Source organism: Camelina sativa, chromosome 12 (assembly GCF_000633955.1).
Source record: "Camelina sativa cultivar DH55 chromosome 12, Cs, whole genome shotgun sequence".
NCBI classification, from domain to species: domain Eukaryota; kingdom Viridiplantae; phylum Streptophyta; class Magnoliopsida; order Brassicales; family Brassicaceae; genus Camelina; species Camelina sativa.
Window position 1 is genome coordinate 30569967 of NC_025696.1, and position 8147 is coordinate 30578113.

General features: G+C 38.2%; 1 pseudogene; it reads right to left on the reverse strand.

Annotated features, from left to right (window-relative positions):
- Positions 1242-7443, reverse strand: LOC104734027 (annotated as a pseudogene).

An 8147-nucleotide genomic window follows, 5' to 3' on the forward strand; every position in this document is an offset into this window, starting at 1 on the left:
AGAAACAAAGATCAAAGTAAGCACAATGGAACCATAGATTTGGTATCTTGACGAGTTATTCATTCTTGTCTTTATGCATTCATTGCTGATTTTTAATAATATAGCCGTCACGTATACGTGATTGAAATTTCTATACAAAATTTTAGCTTATGTGATTGAACACCATATATCTTCCAGTGCCAACCAAACATCCTGTTTTTTTTTTTTTTTTTTTNTCAGTTATTATAGTTTTAAAGATGAGAAATACCCTAAAATAGCACTAAAACAAGTTTTATTGACAATTATAGCACACATTCCATAAATTTTAAAAAATAGCATTATTTAACACATTATAATATTTAAAATTAATTTAAATTTTTTTTTTTTTTAGGTTTGGGTTCTCAATTTCACATTTACAATATAGTTTTGAGAGGTATGGTGTAATATTTTAAGTTTAAGATTTAATTTTGAGATGTTGTGATAAGTTTGGAAAAAAAACTTATTTTGGTGCTTAAGATTATATAATCAAAAATTATAAAATAATATATTTTCAAAACGTTCTTTGTAGTTTGGCACCTTTTTATCTAACCAGCAAAACACTTAAACACATGAAAAGGTTTTGCGCTAATATACAGAAAATCAACCGTCCATGATTTCTATCAAGTGTCTGCTTCATCATTTTGCTATAAGAGCCATGAAAATTCTTCTTATATCACATGTCACTCGAACTTATATCATATGGAAAATTTATGTTTTTTTATGTTGAAGACTTTTACAGAGAGCACAAGAAATATGTCGGTCTGGTTTTTTATTTGAATGATCATAATAGATTAATAGGCCTCTACTGCTGTGGAACTGTTAACAAAGAATTGAAATATATACAAATACAACGATTTGTGTCAAAGCATGTTTTTTTTTATTTCTCTGTGATATTATGGAACATATATTATCGAGTTGTCTTTCATATAAAATCTCAATGTACAAATATATATAGTGGTAGAATTAACTAACATATAATGTAAAACTATTCTAGTATAACTCTTTACATATAAAAGAAACAATGACACAATTAAGAAAATCTATAAATGATACACACATAAACAAATGTGAATTTCTTAGGCGCCCAGGAATTATTCATTTTTAGTTTTTGACAGCTTATTTTCAATACCTTGCTTGACAAGTCTCGTGTCTGCTGAAGTATGCTACACTAAAGTATTCCACAATACCAAAATTCCGTTCCACAAGCTCAACGGTTTCAGATTTTATTCAGCTTCTCCGCAATCAGAAAGCGAAGAAGATTCAGCAATAAGTCCACTAGAAATATGCATAGAAGGCTTAGGAGGGACTTCAAGAGCATCGACACTTCCTTCAATCATCTCGACGACTCTGTTCATCGGTGGACGATCTGTTGCGCATGGCTGAATACACCAGAGACCTACCAAAATCATCTTCCTTGCAATCTCTTTTTCCTCTATGGTTATTTCATCACCAAATACCCATGTTTGCTCTCCATCTTCGAGATCCTTATAGATCCAATCTGGAAAGTAAGTCGAACTGCAGAATCAATTGTTTCTACTACTTTTTTGTTCCTTGCTCCAATCATCTCGAGGACCAGCATTCCATAGCTATACACATCAGACTTATGCGAGACTCTGCCGTACATTCTTGAAAACACCTCAGGTGCAATGTAGCCGATAGTTCCTCTAGCGTTTATCAGTGACAAAATGCTTTCTCTCTTCTCACAAAGCTTAGCAAGGCCAAAGTCTGAGACTTTAGGACAAAGATTTTCATCTAAGAGGATATTCTGAGGTTTAATGTCGAAATGCACAATTCTTGTTTTGCAGCCATAGTGCAAGTATTCCAATCCCTGAGCTATGCCTAATGCGATTCCATATAGTGTTGTAACATCTAGAGTAAGTGACTCTTTTCTAAACATAAACTGATCGAGAGACCCATTCTCCAAAAACTCATACACAATCGCTCTTTTAGACCCTTCATAGTGTTGGAAATTGATCCTTTGCCTAACATGGTACTAATGATATCAGAGAAAGAAAGTTATGAAGTTGTGGAAGAGTTTGTAACAAAGAAGGAAGAAGAAATCAGAGAAAGATGAAGCGGCATAAGTGAAGAAGAAGAAGAAGAAGAAGAAGTATTGTGGCAAATGTTTAACGAGACAAAGAAGGCCATGGGCCCATTTCACGTGTAAGGCCCAATGTTAAATGGGCAGCTTTTGTATTAGGTTAATCGTACAATTAGGAATCTAAGCTGGTAGTATAAATATGTAATGTGTGGTGTAAAACAAGATAAGGAGAATGAGGTTTAGCGTAGAGGCTGAGCAATTTCCTTCATGGTATCAGAGCTCCAAGGTCTTGGTGGCCTAGAAGTTTGAAGAATCTGCACAAAAGAAAACAAAAGTACAAGCTGAGTCAGTTGGGCACAGCAAGTGAAAAAGAAAAAAAAAAAATCAAGTGATTAAGGTAAATCCGAAACTCAGATCTGAAGTTAGAGATGTATAACCAACAAGTGATTTCAGTGTTTGATGGGAACAAATACAACCTATGGGTAATAAAGACTAGAGTGTTACTTAAATCTAGAGGGTTGTGGAATATAGTCATGGAAGGAATCCAAGATGAGAAGAGAGGAAATACAAATTGGAAGGAGTTGAAAGTGAAAGATCAGGCAGCCTTACAATTGTTGTTTAGTGCTGTCTCTCAAGAGATTTTTAGTAGCTATTTGTGTCTCAGTGAAACTTCAAAGGATGCGTGGGATGTATTGCAGCAGAGGTTCAGCAACGTTTGTAAGGCAACTGTTAACACAGAAGCAACATTCGTGTCAAAACCATCACAACAAAAGTGGTGTAATGTGTGCAAGACAGACTGTCATAGTGAGAAGGATTGTTATTTCAAGTACAAAGCTGAAGCACAAGTAGATGAACACGATCAAGAATTGGAAATTCCAAAGGAAGGGTTATTCACACTTACACATGATCAAGATGTAAGAGATGAAGATATCTGGGTGATAGATAGTGGAGCGGATAGGCACATGGTCAGAAAAAAGGGTTGGTTCACTCAACTAGACACTAGAACAAGGACTTGGTTAAGGCTGGGAAGTGGTGAGTTTGTTCAGGCACACGGCAAAGGCACTGTTTCCGTAATAACTGAATCAGGGAAGAGGAACATGAGAGATGTTCTTCTGGTACCGAGTCTAACACATAATTACCTAAGTGTACCACACATATGTCAAGTTATGTTCCAAGGGCTGAGTTGCATAATTATCAATCAAGAGGGAAAAAGATTAGTGGAAGCACCTATGACTGAGGAAGGTTATTGTATTAAGTTTGAGAAAGCAAGAGAAGAAGGTCACAGAGAAAAGAAGAAGGAAACAAAACCTGAAAGAGATGGTAAAGGGTGTCGAAATGATGAATCTGAGAACCTGCAAGAAGAGGAGGAAAAATCACAATCAAGTTATGAGAATGAGGGAGCAAGAGACCTCATTGTGAATGCTAGTGAGACAAAGAGTCAGGAAGACAAGAAACACTTACAAGAGTGTGAACTGAAGAAAGAGTCGAGCAATGAACAAAAGGAGAAATACAAGTTGCTGATAGTTGATTGTTATACTCTAAAGTCCAAAGTTAAGGCTGTTGAAAAAAGAGAAGAAAAGAAGGTCAGTGAACAGATGATTAAGAAGGTCAGTGAACAGATGATTGGTATCATGCTACATGAAAAGGAGAACGGTGTAACTCAAGAAGTCAAGGATGAGAGTGAACAAGTGAGTGATAAGTCTATGACAAAAGGAGAGATCCACGATGAAGCCAAAATGGAAAAGGAGAAAAGCTCAATCACTGCCAAGAGAAAAACTAAACTCACTGATCAGAAATTTGATGAGTTAAGTCGAAAACCTGAGAAGATCAAATATGATAGTGAAGTTGAGGACCAAAGAAGCACTACAAGTAAAGACAGAGAAATAAAGGTCAAAGAGACAGAGGCTATGGTTCAGAAAACTGAGAAGCACATGTCTGTCAAGTTCAACAAAGATACCAATCAGAGAGAGATAAGCTTACCTAAGAGAGAACAAGGTCTGGTTGGAGATACAACCGACATGGACGTGGAGAAAGTTCATGGGAAACTAGAAGCAGAAGGGAGAAATCACAGAACTGTTGGAACAAAGCAAGAGAACAATAATGGTTCTCAAAATTTAGCAAAACCAGTGAGCAGAAGGTTCTTAGAGAAGCAACAACAGACTGAGAATAGAGAGGTGGAGTTACCTTCGAAACTAGAGAGAAAGAGAGATTACAGCAAGAGGGAGTCTCAAGCATTTGATTCCAGAAAAAGCTCATTTCATATGCCAGTTCAAGGAGAAGAGATTCAAAGCCTTGTTGAAGGCAAGGAAGAGAGTACAATCTCAGAAGAAGAGAATAAAGAAAATCAAATCCTGAACTGGAAGACAATATACAAGGGAGTACCTACAACAAAACTGAAGCAGATGCATCAAAATCAAAGAGAAGAAGAAGAGAGGAAGTTACCATGGTGGTATGATCCGCACCTCACCAAGAATGAGATTAGAGACATGGGCTCCACGCAAAAGCACTTGCAGAAAACAAAATTCCATGAATCAATTGTGTTAGGAGAAAACCAGAGGAAACCCAAGAAAAAACTCACTCCAGAGAAAGTTAGAATGATAAACAAAGAGAGTACTCGATTGATGAAGATTAAGTGCAAGAGGAAAATTGAGATGAAGAAACTACCATGGTGGGATGAGCTGAAAATTGCAGAGAATGACAATGAAGACATGAACCTCACACAAAAGCACCTGCACAAAAGGGAGCAGGAAGTCTTAGTTGATATTGATATGAACCACAGAAAAGTGGTGGCGAGTATCAGACCGGAAAGAATCATGGAATCAATAGATATGCAAAAAGGAGAAATGGATCAGGGAAAAGCAAAATGTATGAGATTAGAGGAGAAATTTACCCAAAGAAGTGTGAGGGAGAAAGACAAAGAAGAAGCCCAACCCCTGAAGAACAAGTACGTAAGTGAGCCTAGGAGGTTGAGTTCACATGCATGGAATGAGCAGAGATTTGCCAAGGAGGAGATGGATGACCTGAATCACTCGCAAGAGTACCTACAGAACAAGGAAAATAATCAGTGTTCATTTAAGATTGTTGAGAATCAAAGAGAAATCAAGTCAAGAACCAGACCACAGAAAGAGAAGACTCAGATCAAATCTGAAGAGATTGTGAAGAATAAGATGATGAGGGAGAAAGAGAACCCACCTGCGAGCTACATTGATGCTCTGAAAGAAACACGGCCATGGCACAAAGGAGAAGTTCAAGGAGCAAAGGAGATCCAATCCCTAAACTGGAACTTGAAAATTTGGGGGTTAGGCAAAAGGATGAAGAGGAAGTGTTGGAAATTGATCCTTTGCCTAACATGGTACTAATGATATCAGAGAAAGAAAGTTATGAAGTTGTGGAAGAGTTTGTAACAAAGAAGGAAGAAGAAATCAGAGAAAGATGAAGCGGCATAAGTGAAGAAGAAGAAGAAGAAGTATTGTGGCAAATGTTTAACGAGACAAAGAAGGCCATGGGCCCATTTCACGTGTAAGGCCCAATGTTAAATGGGCAGCTTTTGTATTAGGTTAATCGTACAATTAGGAATCTAAGCTGGTAGTATAAATATGTAATGTGTGGTGTAAAACAAGATAAGGAGAATGAGGTTTAGCGTAGAGGCTGAGCAATTTCCTTCACATAGCATAAACCAAGAAGAGAAACGATGTTTACATGAGATGTTTGGCTCATGCTTGCGACTTCGTTGATGAAATCTTCACCATCCCCATTAGAATCTTTCAAAACCTTAATTGCAACCTTACGACCGTTAAAAAGGTTTCCTCCGTAAACAATTCCAAATCCTCCTTTCCCAACTGTGTGTGAAAAAGACTTTGTAATTTTCTTCAATTCTGCATAACTGTAATGTTTCAGCAGTACCTTTATTGATCCTCTTCATCATCTGACACATGAGCACAACAATGAAAGTCGCAAACCCTATTGTGGAACCAACAACCATTATGATTATCACCAGAACGTGTGACGACGACTTCCCTTTTCTAATCGGGTTTGGGTTTAGATTAGGTATGGAAAAAACACCGCCAGAGTTATGCAGCTGAAGAATCTCCACACCATTGAGAATAGCGTCGTAATACTGTGGCCTATCATGTGTAAAAGGATGCAAGTCAAGTCGTAGATCAGGTCTTGGTCCTCTTTCGGAACCCACATACACAATGAAATCAAGATACATGGGAATCCCATAACCACCGCTCAACTGAATCACGTCCATCTCTAGCATGGCCATCTGATGTTCAAGGAAGATGGAGAAGACGAGTTGGTTCACTTTGTTGATTTCGGGTAAGGTCTCACAGAAATGAAGCCTGACGATATAGTTAAACCCGGCGTCGACTGTGAATAACCACGTCAGGTTCAGCTTCAGGTTTAGGTCAGCGTTGTTCCCCATTGATCGAAATGTTGTGTACACATCTTCGGGCGCAACATACGCCGGAGTTTTCTCCGTGTAGTTGATCTTTACACCTGGAATGTTCCGAGTGATTCCAGAAAAATCACCGAGTAGGAATTCACCGTCGGAAAGCCACTGCCGGAACATTCCCGCATCGCCGACGTCGTCCACCATTGCTCCGCCTACGTTTAACCTGTAAACTGTCTCGAAAACAATCAAGTTCTCTAATTGTGAGTCAACGTTGCTACCGACGTTTGTTATCATGTCGTTAAATCCTCCTTTTGAGTAAAACCGTTCAGGCAAGGAGACAATCTCGACACCGTTAACAAAAGCTAATGAATTTGGAGACGGCGTGAACGTGAGATTCACGGTAAGGTAAACCGGAACGATGAACTCTTTGATTAGATACGCTGACACCGGTTTGGAAGTCTTAACCGTTAAATCGGCGCTGAAGTTTTGTAAGAGAGTGAAACCGTTGACGTCAACGGAGAAGAAGGAATTAACAGCGTCGAAACCGGATGAATTTGTACCGGGTCGGGTAAAAGTATAACCGGATGAATTTCCAGCCGGGAGAGACTGGAAAACTGTACGTGAAATCAGATTTGATAATCCGAGCGGTCATGTACGGAACTTTAGGAATCCCAGCTGATTCTTGGTGCAACGCGTCTGAAGAGAACGACACATTGACAGTATTGGACGGAAAAAATTTCTCCTGTTCGGGCATCCAAGTTCGGCCGCCGTTGTCGATGGTGGAAAACGTTTCACCGCAGTTGATGAGAAAGACATCGTTTGGCTTGTATGACGCAGTAGTTGCTCCTTCTCCGCCGGAGACGGAAAGGAGGATAGAGTATAGAAACAAAACGTAACTAATCATCGTTTTTTTTTTTAAAATTTTTTTTTTTTTTTTTAAAGATAAGAGATGAGTGTAGAATTTTAAGTTTAAGACATGTGGTGTGAGTCTACGGTTCAATCGTTGACTGACAAATCTAAATACTATATTGGTTCGAAGAAATTTCGGACAAAGAGACAGAGATATTTCGAAGAAATCGTTCACTTACTAACGAAAAGTCTGTTAAGTCTTTACATTTGTGGCCTTCAAACCATATAGATATTTGCAATTGTCTATATTATAAAAATTTATGTAAACCATTGAGATAATCAACCCACCAAATTGATAAAATAATTCATGGGCGAATTTGCCTGCTGACCAATATGGGATAAGTTGTGAAGAATATAGCACACAAGGTTACAAGGTTACCATTTTAGGGCCAATTTGCTTCCACGCGCTAATTAGGTGGCAGAGCGAGAGATTAACGTGGCATGCTAGTAGGCTACAAGGTTTAGTGACCATGCGTAAATGGTAATATGTCAAATCAGTAACATAACACTGTTAAAAAATTACAGTTCAATTTTAATTCCCAAATTAAGGGCATCTCCAACCCATTTTCAAGGGCGGATCTATGTAGTGATGGGGTGGGGCACGTGCTCCATGCTACTTGTTAAAAATTATCCAATACATTTAGTTTGTTTAGTTACACAGCTTAATTGTTACCTAGGTGCCCCATGCATCTTCTTTGGTAAGGAGTTTGATTCCTGACTTTCATTTTGTTGTCTTTTTTTCCTACAACCAATGTTCTTTTTGTAATGTCTACTTACATGTTA